At 36.1% G+C, this 21,796-nt stretch overlaps 1 long non-coding RNA gene across 1 annotated transcript; it reads right to left on the reverse strand.

Annotated features, from left to right (window-relative positions):
• Positions 1-8,273: 8,273 nt before the first annotated feature.
• On the reverse strand, positions 8,274-12,972 carry LOC140171267 (uncharacterized). Its single transcript, XR_011861583.1, has 4 exons — positions 12,898-12,972; positions 12,452-12,526; positions 11,153-11,192; positions 8,274-8,667 (listed from the first exon to the last, which is right to left on the reverse strand). It is a non-coding gene; the product is annotated as an uncharacterized lncRNA (long non-coding RNA).
• Between the last annotated feature and the right edge of the window lie 8,824 nt (positions 12,973-21,796).

A 21,796-nucleotide genomic window follows, 5' to 3' on the forward strand; every position in this document is an offset into this window, starting at 1 on the left:
TTGTATACCGCCACTAATAATCCAAAAATCCGATCTTTATTCATCACGTCTATTGGCTCATTTTCTTACATTGAACTATTATAGGCACTTCAACATCGATGATAACCAGCGTAGACCACAAGACCCCAGAAAAAATCATAGGCTCACGCGATCACGTCAAGCCGTCTGTACACCTGTCTTCAATCATATAATAAGTCTATAATAGATTGAATACAATACCGTTCTTTGCAAAGATACTAATCTTACAGGTGCAAGTGATTAGCATCTCTTTGACATCTATGGTTCAATGCATCGGTAGGTCCTACTGCATGAACGTGAGTGCGGGCGATAGCCTATAGTCAAAATTGTATTCATCTATTGTTATGGTAGTTAATCCGATTTAAGTACGTCACTTACCCAGCGTGCCTATAAACATATTCTGTTAGGGAGTAGCATACATTAAACAATTACAATTTCAAACTTTGTGATTGGCAATAGGCCCCTACCGGTAGGCCTACATTAAAAAAGTACGCATGGGTGACACCCAGGAGCGATTATAGTATTTGTTTCCTAGCTACATCATATTGTGATTGTTTCCGTTTGCCATAATTTAACACAGAATAAAAGCAAAACTCACTGAAAAATAACATTTGCAGAAAATCAACTAAGTTTAGGGAGTGTTCAGAAATACTTTGGTGGGATGACAATATATTTTTCGTGTTACACATTTTAACCCCCACCCCCATCCCCTCTTCGTGAACCAAAATCTTTGTTGACCCCCGGTCTCACAAGTTAATGAACCTAAAACTGTTATGACCCCCACCCTCATATTTTAATATTTTAAAGTACAAAACTATTTTGCCCCCCCCCCCCAACATGTACCATTGTGCATCAACCGATAGAGGAAATAATATTATTAAATAATACTAAAACTTGTATTCATGTCAGTGTTGTGAGTCGGTAAATTACCGGTTAATTTACATGGTAATTTAGTAAAATAGGGTAAGTTTTAAAAAAATTAAAACTTCAAATAATATTGTTTTTGTTAAAATGTACGTTCGGCACGCGTCATGGCGTACTCTGCCTGACAAAGCTAGTCTGGTCGGAATGTGCATAATAATTATGTTTCGTTCGGTAGCTGATACAAACGGAAACTACTCTGTCCCTTGATCAAACGTCTATTATATTAACGCCCTCTGGCCAGGTCAGACCATCATTTTAATAACAATATGCTATTAACATATGAATTGGACACATGCAAATTACGAAGTGTCACATCCTGATTTAATAATCCTTGGTATGTGTGCAGTCACATGAATATCAGCCAGGAGGGTGAAAGTGCATAGGAACAATGCCGGAAACTACGTCACGCTATTGTTCGACCTAGGCTACATCATTTTTAACGCATGCGTGTTCGTCAATACAGCTTTAGACTCATCCACCTTCGCAACACGGTACGTAGAGTGACTAGAGTCACACTGACGGCGGAGGAGAATACTAGCTGGTTTAACTTATATATTTGTGTACTAAAATATAAGGACACGTGAATAAAATCATGTAGAAGACAAAATGGCTGCTAATCCGCCTATTGTCTAGACCTAGGCTACATCTTCCGGTTTCGTCACGTGATTTCAGATGCCTATCCCGACATTCATTATTCCTGTATCAGCTTTCATAGCAAACGACAGAATCCCGAGTCAAAAGATAAGGGGCTGTTCAATACTTATGAGCCCCGGGGAGGGTAAAATTGGTATAAAAAGCCGGAGCGGGGGAGGGGCGCAATCAATTTTGGCACACATTTACTGGGCACCTTTTAAATAACACGCTCTAAAAGGCTTAGGAAAACGCAACAAAGGCCCGGAACAATTAGGCCTAAACGTTCAAATAAGGAACCGTTCACAAACTCTTGTTAGGGGGCTCTGATGCAAAAGGAGGGGCTGGGGCTTAATTTTTTTACCCTTCTAAGGGGGGTGAAAAAATGACCACGCATTTTCCTGGCAAAATTGAGTTTATATGCTTTTCTATGGGTTGACCCATAATTTTCATGTCAAAAAAAGAGTGGGGGGCTGCAATTTTGAGATCTGTAATGGGGGGGGCAATTTTCAAGTGTTTGTAAACGGTCCCTAATGCACAATTTCCTGCTCACAATAAACCCGGGCTACGCTCGCACTCGCATAAATCTTCTCTAGACCCGGGGGCACTCACATATTGGTCTGTACGCATGCGTAACCAAAAGATCAAGGACATGGGGGTGTTTTTTTAGGACAAGGCCAGTTACGTGAGTGACGCATTTAGGACAACTGAACAACTTGTTTAATAGGGTACCGGTACCTTTTCAAATTTTTGGTAAATTACGAGTCCAAATAGGGTAGGCCCTACATTTTTTCATTTTTACTGGCCAAAAAACTCATTAAGGGGCCAATTTTTATGTTAAATTACCTTATTAAGGGCCTAAATTTGCTGGTAGTGTAAAACTCGTTTTATTTATTTATTTATTTATTTATTTATTATTCATTAGGCATTTCAACAAAAATATACAGCAAAATTAGACCAGCAAGCAAGGGGCTGCCAGGGCCCAACAAAAGTGGCAAATAAAGCACTGACATCTAAAAGATGAGTGGACCCCACCCTTGCAAGCTGGTCATGAAAATAAACAAAGTATTGCACTATAAATACACATAAAAATTACAAAGATTATTAACACATTAAAAGTACAAACAATTTTTTTAAACAGTACTCTGTTAAAAGCATGAAGCCCCAAGATACAAGAGACACAATATATTGCACTTAGCCAAGCAGGATAAAACACACCACAACATAATGGGATAATACCCCTCCCACCCTATCACCACAACAAAACATAGATGGCACCAAGGATTACAATTTCTTGAATAGACTGAGTAGTCTCTCAAGTGGGATTTGAAGCAGTTAAAGCTATTGCACAAATAAATATCAGTGATGTGACGGGGAGGTCAGACCATTTTTTTGTGATGCGTTGGATGGAATGATAAAGAAAAGAATCAGTTTTGGCTTTGAGATGGTGAAAATAAGGTGATCGGGATGCCTACTATTTGGACGGATTTTATTTAATTAAAGCAGGCATAGCATTGCAGCAGTGAACATTGAGGAGGCATTTGGAAACAAGTGAAATGGACATGTATTCACGTCTTTGGGACAAATAACTGAGGTAAAGACGCTCCAAACGAACATTGTACTCCTCCTCGCAACGCTTCAGATGGAGAATAGCCCTGGTGGCTGTCCTTTGAACGCGTTCAAGAGCATTTTTGAGACGCTTTGTGTGGGGCATCCAGACAGGGGAGCAATAATCGAGGATGGGCAAGACCATGGTCCTATATAATTGGAGGAGAACCTCTGGGGGAGATTCCCCGGCCACATGGCGAATAAAACCGAGAAGTTTGTTGATGGATATGAAGTACGTTTACGAGTGATAGATATAAATTTACATTTGGTTAGAGCCGAAGGTCCCAGGTCCTGGTCAAATCCTGAATGGTCAGTGAAATTTTCCCACCAGCTGCCATTATGTAGGCCCTATGTGGAGACTTGTGTTAAAAAACGTTTCTCCAAATTGAATATAATATAATTTGATGTGTAGTCAGTAGACTATGCCATAGTCGATTTTTGCAATAAAAGCATGTTACTAATGTTAATCATGATGAAAGCATTTAGTTGAACTCGAAATTATACTGATATTTATTACATCAAAATACTAGTATAAAATTGTTATGAAAAATTTTATATAATTATATTAGTGACAGTAAAAAGTAAAGTGTACGTAGGCTTATATTATTGAATGCAACATATCATAATGTCATAATTGTATTGGCACTTCAATACTGAACAATTCTGATTTTAGAATCTGCCAGTTTATTAATCGCGAAATTCCATGTTAAAAATAGACTATGGACTTTCAATTTTAAACGGGATTTTGAACGGGCAAAGTCCCTAACACTCACACTGTCAATCATACTTGTTTATCAATCAAATTTAACCGCAAGCAAATACAAGACGCGCTCATGCACTCACTGACGCGTTCATGCAATTACACAACACAAAAGCCGCATACTTGTGTACCATGTAGTTAGTTAATGGTAATGACAGGTACCCGGAGGATTTAAACCATAACGAGATCTGGGCGACCAAGCACAAGCCAGATCCATTTAAAGATGCATTACATCATGGCCAATTTTAGTAGGCCAGATTTCCGACAATCTCATCCATAGAAGCTCATAGACAGCCGTGTTAAGCATGAAAACCACAATCCAAAGTCAGTTGTCCACTTGGGAAGCTAACAAACAGAGGGAGTAGGGTGACTGAAAAGATCAGATGTGAAAATCAATTGTGCACACATTAATTAAATCAGAGTTTTAAGCTTAAATACAATATCCAGAGTATGCACAATGGGCAAGTGGACTACGGGGTAGTCTATGTAATCAGCAGAGAAAATAAATGGGAACGTCTTTTATGTATCTATTATCGTTAATATATAATATAAATAATAGGGATCCAAGAAATTACCCTTGTGGTACACCTGATAGTTTTAAAAAACCTAAAATTTAATAACATAATTCAAATCACGGCGGCAGCTAGTCACTGGGCCGCAGAGTGCGAATACCTATTTATTTTGGAAGGTTCGTGTTTGTTTTAAATTTTGGGGCGTTTTTCCAAAATGTGATATTTTGGTGATATTTCAAAAAAGCGACATGCCAAAGACAACTCTTTGGGCACAAAGTTTGTTATAGTTATTGCAGTTCTTTCACACATACCTACGTTACCAGTTGCTTTGGTGATTTACTAATATTATATGTTTTGTGACTGCAATTTAGCGTTTTCAACGCGTTTTAAGCTTATAATGAAATTAACGTGAATATATAGTCCCGCTGCTTTCGGTGAGACACTAGACACCGTAAAGGCGGGTATGGCAAGCTAAGCGGCTCAGAACGTGGGACTAGCTACGCGCAGCTTCTTTCTCGTTACGTGCAGCTTATTAACCAATCAGATTCGCGGTTTTAAACACGTGGAGCTGATGTAAACATCCTCTCTCACAAATATTACGTTGTTAATTTTTGTAAATGAAAATATCTGTAGTATATCAGCAAAAAATGGTATAGGTGCTATTAAAGTAATATCTGAACAGAATGATGATTGTTCTATATTTAGGGGCTATCATTTTCTTCGGAAGGGGATCCCAAATATAGGGGTCATACGTTTTTGGAAAAAGAAAAAATAAGGGGGGGGGGGGGTCATAAATTGATAATGACAAAATGTAGGGAGTCACAAGATGACTACAGATAGTGTGTTTATTGTATTCAAAAGACTGATTTCAATACAATTTTAGCCTGTCTAGGGGTAAGGTGTATCGGTGGTGGGAGTCGGGGGTCATAACATTTTGATGCCGAAATAGTGAGGGCCGCAATTTATTGACGCCGACTTTTTGTAAATTTAGGAACCCCCCCGTTCCGAAAAAAATGATGACCCATTTTACTCTCTCCATATTTACTAGTGGCATGTGATATCGCTTTCCCTGCAATATCTTTACACAGCGCTTTACATCAGTAGTAGTTGTTGTTTGACCTTCATATCCCCTGCACCGCTAATACAGCCCGAGTATAAAGTTACTTGCTATTAAACACGGTGTAAACTTGGAAACACTAAATAAATATGCTTTGTGTCATTTTAGCCAGGCATTAGCAACATGTTCTCTTGACACGTGCTGTGATTTGGCCTCTTTACCCGTTCGTTATCTATGCTAATTCCGTAAATTAATTACAAGATAATAATTGTGAAAGAGGATACCTATAACTATACTACGCGCAGCTAACGACCCAACCACGTGTTTAAATTTGACTATTTTGATTGGTCAAACAGCTGCTCGTAACGAGAAAGAAGCTACGCGTAGCTGTTCCACGCTTTTGGCCCCCTTGGCTTGCCATAGGCGGGTCTTTCAGTGAGAAGGTCTCAAAAAAGGGGGAGGGGGTCTTTTTGTGAGACTGTGGAAAATCTGACAAAATATGGGGTCATTCAGTGTGACTGGGAAAAAAATTTGGTCATGATATAAAAGCTGATACAAAATTTTCAAAATGTCATCAACATTTGAAGACAAATAATGAAAAAATGGGGTCATTTATTTATTTATTTATTTATTTTATTCATATTTATCCAGGGTAGCCCAATTCAGCCGATAGCTGGTCTTACATGGGGCCCTGCAATACATTTACATAACATTAAAAGGCAACAATTTTCAACATGCAATTTATATAACATATACAACTATTAGATACAAAATTAAAATACAGAAATATATACAATTTTCAAAGTAAAATAGAAATACATAATTAACAAGTACATGCTCAATTTTTTAAGACTTGAATCTTTGCTTGAAAGTCTGCACATTGATTGAACTTCTTACATCATTACTCAGTTTATTCCAAACCTCGAACCCACTGTATGAAAAAGATGATTTAAAGTACCCAGTGTCATAACCATTTGTGCAAGGCGGTAGAGCCAATAAATTGGACGCAGCTTGTCTGGTGTTCACGTTATGCTTTTCATAAACATAAGAAAACAAAACCTGTTGATAAGGTACTGTGGTGATATATCATTAAGACATTTAAACATTAACAGTGATTTGAAATACATTGCACGATTTGGAAGTGATTCCCATCCTAATATTGGAAACATTATATCAGAAGACGTAATGTAGTTGGCACGCAATATTATTCTAGCACATCGCTTTTGTAAAACACATAATATTTACGTACATCTTCATTGAAGCGACCAAACCAAACTACACTGCAATAGTCGAACTGCGGTTGGATAAGAGCCTTATATAAAACATTAAGAGTGCGAACGTCAAGAAATGTTTTTAGACGTCTCAAGAGTCCTATTTTACAAAATAATTTCTGTATGACTGAATTAATATGATCGTGCCAAAGTAATTTAGAATCTATCTTTCTGGGTGAGAGGGAGTTGAAAAATGGGGGTCAATGTGGCCGCACATCCTCGTCACCCATTTTAAGTGAATGCCCCCAGGCGATCAGGTGGGCTTAGTTTATAGTCGGATCACGAAAGAAGAAATCCTATTTGTGTGTACACTATGAAAACACAAATCTTTGCAGCGTGTGGTGAAATTTAATTATCCACTATTTTGTATTATAAACAAAAATATTAGAAACAAAATAAACTCCAATTCAGTAAACGGTATACTAGTATTTATTAGGCAGTTTATTTATTACACTCTGGGTAAAGACCCACACAATGCCAAAATTTCTTGCATTTGGTTGCATTTAATGCCATCCTATCATGCTTATGCAACATTGTGCAAGGAGAAAATAGAAAATATATTTCATTTCGAAAATTATACTGATCAGGCTAAAATAGTATTTTACATGTACCATACACTTGGCTTTTTAATTTTGTTGGCTATGCAGTGAATGCAAAGGGTATTCTTTGTGTCCTTTGAATAAAAGAAGACTCAGATAAGGGAAGACTAGAATACGATCCTGGTATCCAAAATTAGTTAAGGGGATTACGTGAGCATTAGTCGGATAGAACTTTCTTGTGAGCGTAAAGTCAGGTATGACTAACATGATTTGCTTTAATATTGACATCTGAGGTGTATAGAATAAGAAAATGTTTATTTAAAATGGGCACCCTTCAGCATTCCGTGAAATCTGGGGTCAAAGTTTACAGGGGGGGGGGGTCAAAACTCAAAATTGTTCAAATTTGGTTATAACATATTTTAAAATATTCCTCAGGTCTCAAGGATTCATAAAATATACAGTTTGACCCACATGCGACTACTCAGTCTCGAGTTACTGGCAAAAAGGTCAACGGTTGGAATATGGGCTCCACAAGGTCAAACACAGAAAAGTGATGAAAATGGTCATTTAAAAAATGTTTGTGTTGTTATAATAATTCAGAAAAATAGTTTGCACTACTTACGATGTTTCGTTACTATGGTAACACAGGAAAGGAGTTACTGCCCACTGCATGAGTCAAATTGATGTTTTCCCGCGTTGCCAAGGTAACGATATATCCTATATAGTGAAAATTATTCTTTTTCTGAATTATTTTAACAAGACAAACATTTTGAGACCATTTTGATCAAAATCGGATAATATTTTGTGTTTCATCCATGTAGAGCCCAAATTTCAACCTTTGACCATTTTGCTAATAACTCTAGAATGATTGGTCGTAGGTAGGTTAAACTATATATTTTATGAATTCTTGTGATATGAGGAATATTTTGGCTTTTGCCCCCCTGTATAACCTTTGACCTCATTTTTCTTTTGCTCAAGGGGGCCCATCAGGCACCTGTCATTTTTGACCTCTCAACATGTTAGGCATTAACTTTAAGCAACAAAATATTAGTCATACGCAACTTTACACTAAAGGGGAAAGAACAAAAGACCTCTACTCGACTACATGTACAGTAGTGCGCTTTTAGTTGTTATATTATTATTTGGTTTAAACCAACCTCAGTCGCAAGATTAAATGTATGTTATTCTGAAGTTCATCGAATTAACACTAATGTATTTAATTACAACCCTGAATATAAATATCACAGAATTATGAAACCAAAAGCTACCAAACCAGGACTTCAGCCAACTTCCAATGAACGTTGTTTTGCCATGTCTAAGAATTTTTCTCTGGAATTTTAACGATAACCTATAGAAATGGGAAGAAGCAAAACATGTATATATTTTAATGTATTCTGACGAGTCTAGGTCGGCTTCGGCTAGCCTGCATGAAACAATATTGTAAATAATGCTTTAATAAATCACCAAGTCTATTTTAAATGTATATTTTAATGTATGAATATAGCAAACTAATTTGAAATAAAGTAAATCGAATACCAGCAGACTACAATAAATCGTTGTTCCTATTTTACCTGTAAAGTGCCTTAGAAAAAAATAAACAAAGATAGATAGATAGATAGATAGATAGATTTTTAGATAGATAGATAGATTATAGATTTATTAGATTTAGATTTATTATTATCTTTTCACTCATTACATGATACAAGAAAAATACATAAGAATAATACATTATAAAGATATAAATAATTATACAAATATAATAATTATGGAAATGCATAATACAACGATGAGTGAAGGAATTACAGTAAAGGCCCAAAGGCCTGTAGCTCTGTAACCCCTTGATACAGGTATATGGCATTTATTTGACATGGCAGCAGGTTGGTAGACAACAAAAATGCTGAGTCCAACCAACCAGCTGTCATGTCCATCAATGACATATCCTATGTTAACATTTAAGGAAAAAAACAAAGAAAAAACAAAAACAAAATGCACATATCAAAAACTAATTATTGAAGTAAATTTATGAAATTAATGAACAAAATATTGGTGAGGTACACATGATTGAAAGACTAAGAATAGCTTTGCATAAGATGTTGTTTATACTTTTTCCGGAATTGCTTCACTGATGACGAGCACTTGATATCAGAATCAATAGCATTCCAAAGCTTTATACCTGCATATTTAATAGATTTCTCACAAAAGACTTTCTTGACTCGAGGTAAGATGAGATTGTTTCTATATCTAGTGTTTATAGCGTGAATTTCAGAGTGCTTTGTAAAAAGGTCGTCAAAAACATTGGGTAATAAGCAATTTGTATATTTATACATGAATGTCCCAAGCTCTAGAGCGTACATATCTTTGATGCTTAAAGTATTATATTTAAGTAATAGAGGATTAGTTCTAGATCTGTAATTACTGTTACTAATAATACGCAATGGTCTTTTTTGAATTTTAAACAGATTATGAATATATGAAGAGCAGGCACATCCCCATGCTAAAATACTATAATTCATGTACGGCAAGACTAACGAACAATATAATGTATACAAAGCTTCACTGGGTAGAAAATGTTTAACTCTGTTAATGACGCCGACATTTCGAGAACAAGTTTTAATGACATTTACAATATGCTCCTTCCAAGTAAGATTTTGATCAATTTGAAGGCCTAGAAACTTTGTGCTGGTGACTCTTTCAAGAGGGGTGACTTCACTATCATTTGAGTCAAGACAAAGATGTAGAGTATAGTCAGAGCATGTATTTTTACCACTGCCAAGTAACATGTAGTTGGTTTTTTGGCGTTTACAGATAGTTTGTTTACTTTAAACCATCTGTCTATATGAGTAAGCTCTTTATTCATTACTGTTTCTACCTCCTCAAGTTGGCTGTGTGAGAAAAACAAGTTGGTATCATCTGCAAAGGATATAACATCGAGAGAATTTGTAACGAGATGGATATCATTCACATACAGAATAAAGAGCAGTGGCCCCAATATTGACCCCTGAGGCACGCCACAAGTGATATTTTTGCTCTCTGATGAAACACCATTGTAAGTTACAAACTGTTTTCTGTTACACAGATAGTCTTTAAACCAGTCATAACATACACCTCTAAAGCCATAATGGTATAGTTTACTAAGAAGTATTGAGTGATCAATTGTATCGAACGCTTTCGATAAATCCAGGAAGATACCAGCAGTAAATTTGTTTTCATTTACTGCGTCCGTAATTTTATTCACCAAATCTATCACTGCCATATATGTACTGTGGACAATTTTGAGGCAGTTAAGGGCCTGTGCAATAATTATGAGACCGGATGGGGAGGTCAAATTTCAAAACGGTGTGACAAATTGCTTTCCTCGCCCCTGCCCTATTTTACCCCTCCACCTATGGCTCATAATTATTGCACAGCCAATTTGATGCAGGTTAACTCTCTTCACGCGGGTGTCGACTGCAGACGACAAGTTTTTTAAAAAATATTAAAATTCAAAAATTTCAGAAATGTAAATTTTTATGACCATATTTGGAATCAGCATGAAAAATGCATTAAAATGAGTACAAACAAGCCTAGTATTAGTTCAGTAGTTCTTGATATTTTGAGAAAATATTTGAAAACTTGACCTTTTTCTGTTGAAGTACATGGCTAGCATGTAGAGCAAATTTAAGTAAGCTATTTCTCAAATCAAACTTTAGGTATCTATAATCTTGATAGATGAAAGTCCTTTCTTTATAAACCTTATTATCTATCTTTTATAATTTAACATGATCTGAACGGAACTCAAGTGTGCTGCCAGAGGTTAAAATATATGAAGTACTAGAAATGTCGATGTTACTTACGGTTTTGACCTCTAGGTACTCCATAAGGCCTTCCATTCCGCTGTAAATACAGGGTGAGTCAAAAAAAGTGCAATAGAGAAAAGAATCCATTTTTATTTAAGAACCCATTTGAACCTGATAGGTTTCAAAACATTTTATAAATGATATATCCATTAGTGACCTTGTGTGAAAAAACCAAGCAATTAGCATTTGCCGTTTTGTTTTTATGACACATTTTATAGCGATACCCAATTTTAATGTGTATCCAAGAAACATCTAAAATTTGAAAGTCAGTCCACTTTGTGTAAGGTAGATTTGGAACAACTGCTATTTTCTTAACCTCATTGGCATTGAAATAAAATTAAGCACCCAAATTGTTATTGTCCTTTGTCTTGTTTAAGGAAAAGAAACATTGTTTTTTGTTATTTTCATTTTACCTTTACTTTAAAGATGTTTATTCTCTATCAAAAACAAACACATTTGCAGCCGGATTTCTTCAAATGTCGAAATGAAATGCGCGCAAATTGACGTGGAGTGAATTATAAAATATCCAGTAAGTTGGACATACCGGGATAAAAAAAAACTGGAGTTGGAGTCGAGTGAGGTATGAAGGACTTAAAGTAATGTTAAAAAGTTCGTTTGAACAGAAAAAATAAATTAAAATAACGCAAAAATCAACCTTATTTAAGTTAAAGTCAGTTTCAGAGCTGGTGCCTTTATCGTGCACTGTGTGCTCTCATTCAAAATACATGGTACCTCGTGGACAAATAATGAAATTGGGTATCGTAGCAAAAGGACTCATAAAAATTAAACGGTACATGTGATTGACTTCATTTTTTCACAACAGGTGACTATTGAGTGTGGCATTTATAGAAATTTTCAATAATTGGAAAGTTCAAAGTGGTTCTGACATAAATATCGATTCTTTGCTCTATTGCACTTTTTTTTGACTCACCCTGTACAACAAATAACAATCAGTAACACATGAGTTGAGTTTTAGTGTTTTTACTAGTAATTCAAATCTGACTTTGGTGTGATGGAAATTGACACTGAACTACAAATACCGTGATCAGTAACTATTTAAGGTAATGCTCAACATCATCAAGTAAAACAGCATTTTCTGCATAATTTAATACTAACTGGACTTACCGTTGACAATACGGTATATTAATTATCAAATTTTTTTCCACAGCCTTGTTCGTTTGAATAATGTTATTTGAATCATTTTATTGACTGTAATCATGATTCGTATATTGGTATGTCACTCGTTTGTAGCGACAAGACTATGAAATGAATGCGGGGTATTTATACTATACGTACTTTTCTCTTCCGACTCCAGACATCTTGTAACCACCAACTGGAGAAAGCGGTGATCCAACGAAATACGTGTTAACCCTGAAACGACATGGAAATATAACACTTTCAATTAACTTGACAAACATCTAATGAGATGTTAATTTGAGACCTAAAGAAATATTTCAGTAATTTGAGGCGAGGTACGACGATGGAGCATTTAACTCAAATTTCATAAATCTCGTTACCCTGAAGTTCCAAACATAGCTCAACTTGTTAGCATAGAATTTAGTCATACAATGTTACGTATGGTCTTTGTACTGCTAAGCTCTATGAATGCACGGCGGCTAATGGGTGCTACGTGTTTATTTCACTGTAGCACTGAAGCTAACTGGGTGCAATTGGTAATTTCATGGAAATCAATGAAGATACGTCTTTTTTCCGTTAAGTCATCGACCATTGAGCACACTTACCAAACAGTTCCTGCCTGTACGGTATTGGCAATACTGAATGCCTTATCAATATCTTTGGTAAACACCGCAGCTGCAAGACCGCACAGTGTCATCGACCCTATATCTTCATGGCAGGAATCGCCATGGTAGGTTGAATCCACAGCCACGATTAGCCATTTGGTTCAAACCTTTAAAGCTCTTTAGAACTAATAATTAGTCGAGGGACATAACTAAGGCTACTCACAATAGCCGGGTTATTGATCTTGGTTGTGCGTGAATAAGCTTGTATACTCCATTGAGGTCAATGGTCATCGGCTTTTATACTGCCTACAGTGAGTGCAGCTGTACTACACGCTGTAGTCCATACAGGGTATTACAGGACCAACGCAATATAAAATGGTCAGATTTTGAGTTCAAAGCGCACGGCCAATTTTCAAAGCGCATTCTAGCGACTATCATATCTGTTCAACACGTATTTTCAAGTGTATGAGACCACATCTGGTTTCTTGAGAAAAATTCATTTGCGGGAGATATTCATCAATTTCTAACCCAGTATTCGAAGATTTTCGTCTGATATCAAAATCGTGCATAGCAATTCACGTGTATCGATCCCGTGTATTCATTTTAGTGTCTCTGCTCCACCAAATAATTATTAGCCAGGCGGTGTCGGTGTGGACCGTAGGTCGTGTTATTAGCTCGATCACGTACTTCTTCTAATGTCTTAAATTTGATGATCTGCTGCACTGGTCCAAATATCTGCATTGTCAAAGAAATGAGATAAATTATTACAATCTGTCTATGGACTCTGCTTGTATATTTGACCTTGTATAGTGTAATGAAATCCCGAATGGAATAGACTGTCTCAACCGAAAGTTATATAGGACTACATGTAAATAACCAAGCATACCCCGGGTTTTGCGGAAACATACTACAGCACAGTTTGTACGGATGGAGTATAACAATTTACACAGCAAATGACGCGCTTTTAAGATGAGAAATCGGAACTGCATACCTCTTCTTTAGCAATTCTCATGTCGTCTGTCACATCAGAGAAAACGGTGGATTCAACAAAGTATCCCTTGTCACCAATACGCTTGCCGCCACATTCCAATTTGGCGCCTTCCTTTTTACCACTCTCAATCAATTCAATGATTTTATCCAGACCATCTTGATCAATCTATAAAAAGAAGTGAAAGTTAAATATAAATTAGAGGCTATATATTATTATCTGCCCATCCAGCCAAAGAGCGCACATCGTTACTTAGACTTCCAATAGCTCGAGTGGAAAGGTTGATAATCATTCCATTGTCGAGGGTTTCAAGTTCCTTATGAATCAAAGAAAAAGCAAACCAAAGGTGATCAAAACGTTACCTCTTTCTTAAAACAAACTTGTAATTTTCCCTTTGAGTCTCCCCTGATTCTCGTATAAATAAAGCAGACGATCTATATAATAAAAATGTCTTTTCTTATCTTTTCGGAGGTACTATGTAGGCCTAATAAATATATCTTTCATAGATTATTTAATTAATAACATTTAAAACAAAATGTGTGGTAGAGTTACCTATTTAGATTTGGTTTTGTATTTTATTACCGATTTAACAACGACCAAATATATATTTTAACTTACTCTGATATATACTGCGTCTCTGTCAAGAAGGTCAGCTAATTTCAACAGCAAGCGCCCTCTTGCTGAAGCGTCCATTCGTCGCCATGTTGATCCAAGTTTGAAGGCTTTGTTCACGCGCTGCCTTGACAGCTAGATCGATATCAGCCTAAGAAAGAGAATTTCAGAAAATATTTTACATTATAATTACTTTGCTAAGATACACGTTTTTAATTTGAGAGTAGACTGGTTCAAAAACAATGTCTCTCATGTAAAATGCCAGAATCTGTTGTGTAATTTATTTGATAGATCAAAATCTACATATTTTGATAGTGGGGAATTGCCCATACAATCCCCTCCTGTTGCCTGTATGTGGGTTTGCCAATTTGTGAGCGCCTCGCGCGCTTTTCTTACACCTTTGTACCACCTTTCATCAGTTTTCTTCAATATACCAACGTTTTTTTCCCGCGCTTCGCGTGATTTTTACCATGGACTTATTCTGTTGACAAAAGGTGCTGCATTTCACTATACTTTAAGAATGTTGTCCCAACCTCATTGCCCCAATATCAACAATAAATCTACGCCACTGTCATCTTTATATACACTGCTCCCAAAATTTCGTTACACTTGAAAAAGTCGACATGGCTTAAAAAGCAAAAGAGAAACCAGAAATCATTTACTGGCTAAATGCAGCATTTCATATGGTGAATGTTGACTCATTTCTAGCTCTGCGATCTTGTTGGAAAAGGTTTAAATTATTTCAATGGTAAAGGGTGCAGAAGTCCCAATACAAGAGATTCTGCACATAATGAAAGAGTACCCAAAGCGGTACAAGCGTTATTGTGCGCTCCATTTTCATTCAAATTGAAACCATTATAATCGCATGGTTGATTAATGATGAAAAGCAGACTTAAACACAATAAACAATCTATGGGAAACGCTGAAGAGATGGATAACAAGTCCATCAAGTCAGACACAACCCTGCGCCGTATCCTTTTGAGTGTAAGAAAGAAACAGCATTGACCGAAAAGAAATAAGACACCTCCATGTCTTGTCAGAAGCAAGCAACGTCGCATTTACAGCAGCAGATGTGAACAGAAGACAGAACAGTAATGGAGGGCACACTAAGAATTGAAGGATAAACTGAAGAAAACGGCATTTGACATGACTGAGAGTAAAGAATGAATCCATGAAAACTAGAGTAGCATGAGATTAATAACAGCAAAGTAGAATACTTTGATAACAGGTCCATAAAAGTTATCACCAAGTGCAGAAAATGTTTGTGTTATGTGTTTATTGGTTTGAACTTGTGTATCGGGCTACTGCAACTTTAACATTGAAATGCTTCTCAACGAGATCGCAGAGCAGTAAATGAGGTGTCAAAATGTGCAGTATAAAATGCTGCATTCAGCGAGTTTACCGATTTTCTCAATACCCTTTTGATTGTTAAATTATAACGACTTTCTAAAGTGTAACGATATTGTACTTCGTTTGTACTCGAGAAGGCAGGCACGAGTATAAGCAGTGTTGTAGCCGGGGGGGGTTGTTGTTTTTTTCTGATGTGAGGTTCACGGAATAAATGCTATGCATACACCGCTTAGAGACATTTATTCCGTAACTTAGCTCCAGGAATGAATGTCCCGTGATGAACCTCCTGCACGTCACATATCTTCTCACTGGTTGATGGATTCAAAGTGACAAATGTCTTGCCACTTACTGAGTTGACAAACTCATTGTTGATGAATACCTAATGGATTAAAAACAAGATTAGCACAGGGTTATTGGTAGTGTAGTGTGTATACATTAAAATGGTAAAGTGTCAGAAAGTTATCAAGAGGTACGGTATTAGACATGGATGCTAATTAACCACTCTTTTATTCATATTACCGTTTTATACTGCTTTTTCGTAAGGGAATTAAAGTCAAATATATATAATGACCCATTTAAAAATATGACCCACACAAGATGGCATTTTTGGACTTTTGTCATAGTACTAGTAACAAAAAAAAAATCCACTAGGAAACAGGGAAGCGATTATCATTAGTCTAATGAATCGATTTGATTTTGGGATGAAGCTTGCTTTTTGCAGTTTGCGGGGTTCTGATTGGCTAATTGGATCACGTCATCAGCACATCCGTAGATCAGGAAGAGCAGCTGGACACCGCCGTGTGAAGGAACTTTCCGAAAACTATAGTATAATTGCAATGCTTCCTGGCATGCCTTCATAATACATCAGTTGAATTAAACGAATAAAATTCTTTATTTTATTTATATAATTTGAATTTGTACTACATGTATACAGATAATCTGTATGTGTAGGTCTACCAGTTTGAACAAACCCATGATGTAGACCTATATTACATTGTTGAAAGGGGGCGAGCTGCTTTTTATTCATTTGAAACACAATTTGAGACCAACATTTTTAACGACGCCTAATTCTAACCGAATTACTATTGCATTACAACATCACATATAAACAGCAAGGCAAACATTAGGCGGATATACAGGGTCTATGATCATGATGATCAGAGTGAGCTCCGGTAAATCATGTAGTCCTGGCCCTGTCATACAGACCCGTATACAATTTTTCAAAAGGAAAGTTTGAATGTTGATTCGACTAGGTGGAAAATTCCAAACCCGGGCAATCTCTGTATATGACCATTTTTCAAAATGTCCGCCAAAATGTATTTATGAACCTGGTAATATGTCAATTAATGTGAAACTACTTGACCTAGAGGGGTGATTGAGGTGCCTATCCCCACTAAATCAAGGCTGTCTGAGTGAATGAAGGGGGCTTATGGATGTCTGAAATCCAAGATGGCCGCCCGTAGCAACCATAATAATCATATTAGCCAGATGAAATGACAATAATTCGGAATCTGCTTGACCTACAAGGGTCATTAAAGTGTCTATCCCCACCTAAAATCAAGGCTGTCTGGGTGAATGAAGGCGGTTTCATGGATGTCTGAGGTCTAGGACACCTGAAATCCAAGATGGCCGCCCGTAGCAACCAATTCGCGATATAATACGCATTTTACGGCAAATGATTAAAAAATGATTGATATTTAACAATCCTCGAAGTAAACTTTATCAATCTAATGATATGTACTTTAAAAATTGTATGTAGCTGGGAAAAAAAGCCCACGATCAATTGAAAATCTTGACCTCTCGTATTGAAGATATGGAATTTTCCCTCAAAAACACCGAAAAAAAATGTGGCCTTTTTGGGAAAAAAATGTATATCAATAATATAGGTCAAAATTTTCAATTGATCGTCGGCTTTTCATCCCAGCTACATATACTTTCAGTACATATCATTATATTTATAAAGTTTACTTCGAGGACTGTTAAATATCAAAAATTTAAAGAACATCAAATTTTAATAATTTGTCATAAAATTTGTATTATATCGCAAATTTCAAAAAATCATAAATATTTGATATCAGAAAGACATTTCTCGTATTCAGCTCGATAGGTCTAGTGTACTCTCAGCTCCCACAAAAATACGTGAAAAGGTCGCTAAACGTTAATATCTCATTCCTTAAATAAAAAAGAAGCATAATTTAATCTAATTAAATTTAAACTTTTCCTTATTTAGGTGCCACACACTCAAAAACAGTTTTGATGGTTCAGTGAATAAATTAAAATGAATGCTGCAGCTTATTAATGTCTTTCAATAACGAATAGGCCTTCCTTCATGTGAGATAGCTTTCAAGCATCGTTCTTCTCTGCTGTTGGTCAAGCTGGTTCCCCGCATGCTGCAGGATTTGCTGCAAAGTCCTTTAAGGTGGCGTTGTCCGCTTGTAACAAGTTGAGTCTTGATAACGGCCACCCATATAAATGTTTTTTTTGAACCATTAAAGGAATGACCAATGAAATAAGTGTATATGTATCCAGCATAAAAGATCTAACCAGGAATCCATTGGTTAAATTATTCAATGAACACAAGATTTGTCATTGAGTTACAGCTGTTCCTTTCTAATAAATTGAATTATAATGAAAAACTTGTTAAATTTATGCATTTTAATGCATATAAAAAGCCAATTTAGAAAAGGGCAACTTTTGTTGATGAATAATATTTCATAAATGGCTGTATGATTACTCACTAAACCATAAGACATGTTTGAAATATGTAAAAATTAATTCATGGACATCTTAACCTAAGTTATTTTAATAAAGAAATAAAAACAAATATAGAAACATTTCTTCAAGTGAAAGAGGTCTGAAACTAAAAGTCATGCATTAAAAAGTCTATGTAGAAAAGTGCAAATTTTTTTGGCCGAAAATGTTATAAATGGCTATATTTCTCAGTGAAGATGACAAAAGATAACAACTAAACCCCGTTCACTTGATGCATAACTAATCAGCTTATGTTTCAAACTTAGTACCTCAGTTGTATAAAAATAATACACAAAAGCCTCAAAATAAATTTTGTGGCCTATACTTGAAATCCGGTATGGTCACAATACAGGGTGCCCCAGAAAAATTATTTGGACATAAATGTTGAATAGGATGGCTTATTACGAAGAAATGAGCGATTATACACAATGCATTAATGTCAATTCATTTCATTTAAAGTTTGAACGAATGATCATTCAACACATTAATGCACACTAGCAGTAGTAAACATGTCAATGGGCTTTATATTTTGTTTGGTGAAATCCTGTTCGTTCTTCCTATTTTCAGTAATATTGTTATCCATAGAACGATACAGGATAAGATAATAATATGACTTTCCTCATGGAAAGTCAAATGAAGGGTTTAATTCTGTGCACAGTTAACATATTGGATCTGTGAGTGTTATCAATGTATACATGTATACTCACAATCAAACATCCCATCTACCAGCATGTCTGCAAAAGTAAATCTTTGGAACACCTAATAACAAGGATCATTGATATATACCATGTATACTACTGACTACTAATACAGGGTGAGTCAAAAAAGTGCAATACAGAAAAGAATCCATTTTTATTTAAGAACCGAGGTGAACCTTTTAGGTTTTAAAACATTTTATACATAACATATCCATTAGTGATCGAGTGTAAAAAAATCAAGGAATTCGCATTTACCGTTTTGTTTTTATAACACATTTTATAGCGATACCCAATTTTAATGTTTGTCCAAGAGACATCTAAAATTTGAATGTCAGCCCACTCTGTGTAACGTAGATTTGGAACAACTGCCATTTTCTTAACCTCATTGGCATTGAAATAAAATGGAGCACCCAAAGTGTTATTGTCCTTGATTTTGTTTAAGGGGAGGAAACATTATTTGTTGTTATTTTCATTTTTCCTTTACTTTAAAGATGTTTATTCTCTATCAAAAACATACAAATTTGTAGTTGGGTTTTTCAAATGTCGAAATGAAATGCGCGCAAATTGAAGTGGAGTGAATTACAAAATATTCAGTAAGTTGGACATAATGGGGTTAACAAAACTGGAGTTGGAGTCGGGTGAGGTATGAAGGACTTAAAGTAATGTTAGAAATTTTCTTTGAACAGAAAAAATTAAAGTAACGCAAAAATCAACCATATTTAAGTTAAAGTCAGTTTCAAGCTGGTGCTTTTATCGTGCATTGTGTGCTCTCATTGAAAATACATGGTACCTCGAGGACAAATAATAAAATTGGGTATCGCTGCAAAAGGACTCATAAAAATTAAACGGTAGTAGCGAGTCAGCTAATTTTTTCACAGAAGGTGACTATTGAGTGTGGCATTTATAAAAACTTTCAATAATGGGAAAGTTCAACTTAGTTCCTACATAAATATGGATTCTTTGCTCTATTACACTTTTTTTTGACTCACCCTGTATTATAGAACTTCGAGCAGTAGTGGAGATTTCATTTTCTTGTTCATAGGAAGTTGGCCTAGCATTAATTCAAGAGAAAATATCATATTTCATCAAAATGTAACCATTTGGATTGTGTTTAGTATCAATCTGGACTGAACTTGAGTCACTAGATTTCGTTGATTACAGCAAAACCTATCCACAAATAGATAACATATCCGGCGCATTTTATATCTGCCTAAATGCTTCTAGTAGCAAAACAGCATCATCTCTGTTTCTGATAATAACTACATCTTGAAGGCCATCACAAGAAGTAATGCAAAGACAATTCAATGCAAGTGAGCAGTGGTGAGAGAAATACCTATTGCCAACTTGGTAAAATAATGTGCACTCATAGCCCAATTTGGTCACATCATAGCACCAATTTTGTGTTATAAGAACAAATCTAATTCTAGAAGAAACCATCCTTACATTTATAAAGCTATAAATGTAAAGATTGTTATGGCATAGGTTAGACCCAAGATACAGTGCATCCAATTTAAATTCCTTGTTATATCACTATGTCGAAAAACAAACTGGAGAAATTTGTTGAAATTTGGGTAAGAGAGGACAAAAAACAAACAAACAAAAAACCAAGCAACAAACAAACAAACACCGAAAACGACCTTGATGGTGTTTACATCCAGCGTGTTTAATGATTATACCGATTTTGATTATACCGTAGGCTTATACGTGTTATGAATATACCGAGTTTTGAGTATACCGTATATTTCCGTACCCGTACTCGTACCCATGGCTTCAGACCCGTACCCGTACTCATGCCCTATTTTGACTTCGGACCCGTACCCGTACCCGTACTCATGGACTGGGACCCGTAACCGTACTCATGGCCTGGGACCCGTACCCGTACCCGTATTCATGGCCTGGGACCCGTACCCGTACTCATGGCATGGGACCTAGAGTACATGGCTTCACAAAATGCAGGAAAGTGAGAATAGAATACCCTCACTTCCCAGATGCATGTTCACTCCACTCACGAATCTCACTGTCATGAATGTGAGTCATAATCAAAACAAACATGACAAATAGGTTACAGCATGGGTGGAGAGAAGTAAAACATGGATCCAGATAGAAAACTATAGCAAGTGGCCTTAATTTTATTTTAGCCTGGTCCAGGGCCCTGCAAAAAGATAAATCAAGCCCTGGCTACAAAAAATGAACATTGAACATGAATGCTGCACACATGTAGCTTATATTGTAAATAGCACTGCCACCCATTGTATGCTACAAATGTCTCATTCACATAATGACTGATCAATACAGAAATGGGAAAACATTTCAAGATTTTTTTTTCTTTTGTGGTGAATTTCAAGTTATCATGCTGACCCAGGATCTGTCTGCTGACACAGCTTTTATTAATAATTTTGATATTCCCCATCCAAATACACTCCACTACTAGTATGCTATGCTGTGCACACACATGTAGAACTATATGATAATGTGACTGGTGTGAGATTTTCTGCCAGCC

Source organism: Amphiura filiformis, chromosome 15, assembly GCF_039555335.1.
Source record: "Amphiura filiformis chromosome 15, Afil_fr2py, whole genome shotgun sequence".
NCBI classification, from domain to species: domain Eukaryota; kingdom Metazoa; phylum Echinodermata; class Ophiuroidea; order Amphilepidida; family Amphiuridae; genus Amphiura; species Amphiura filiformis.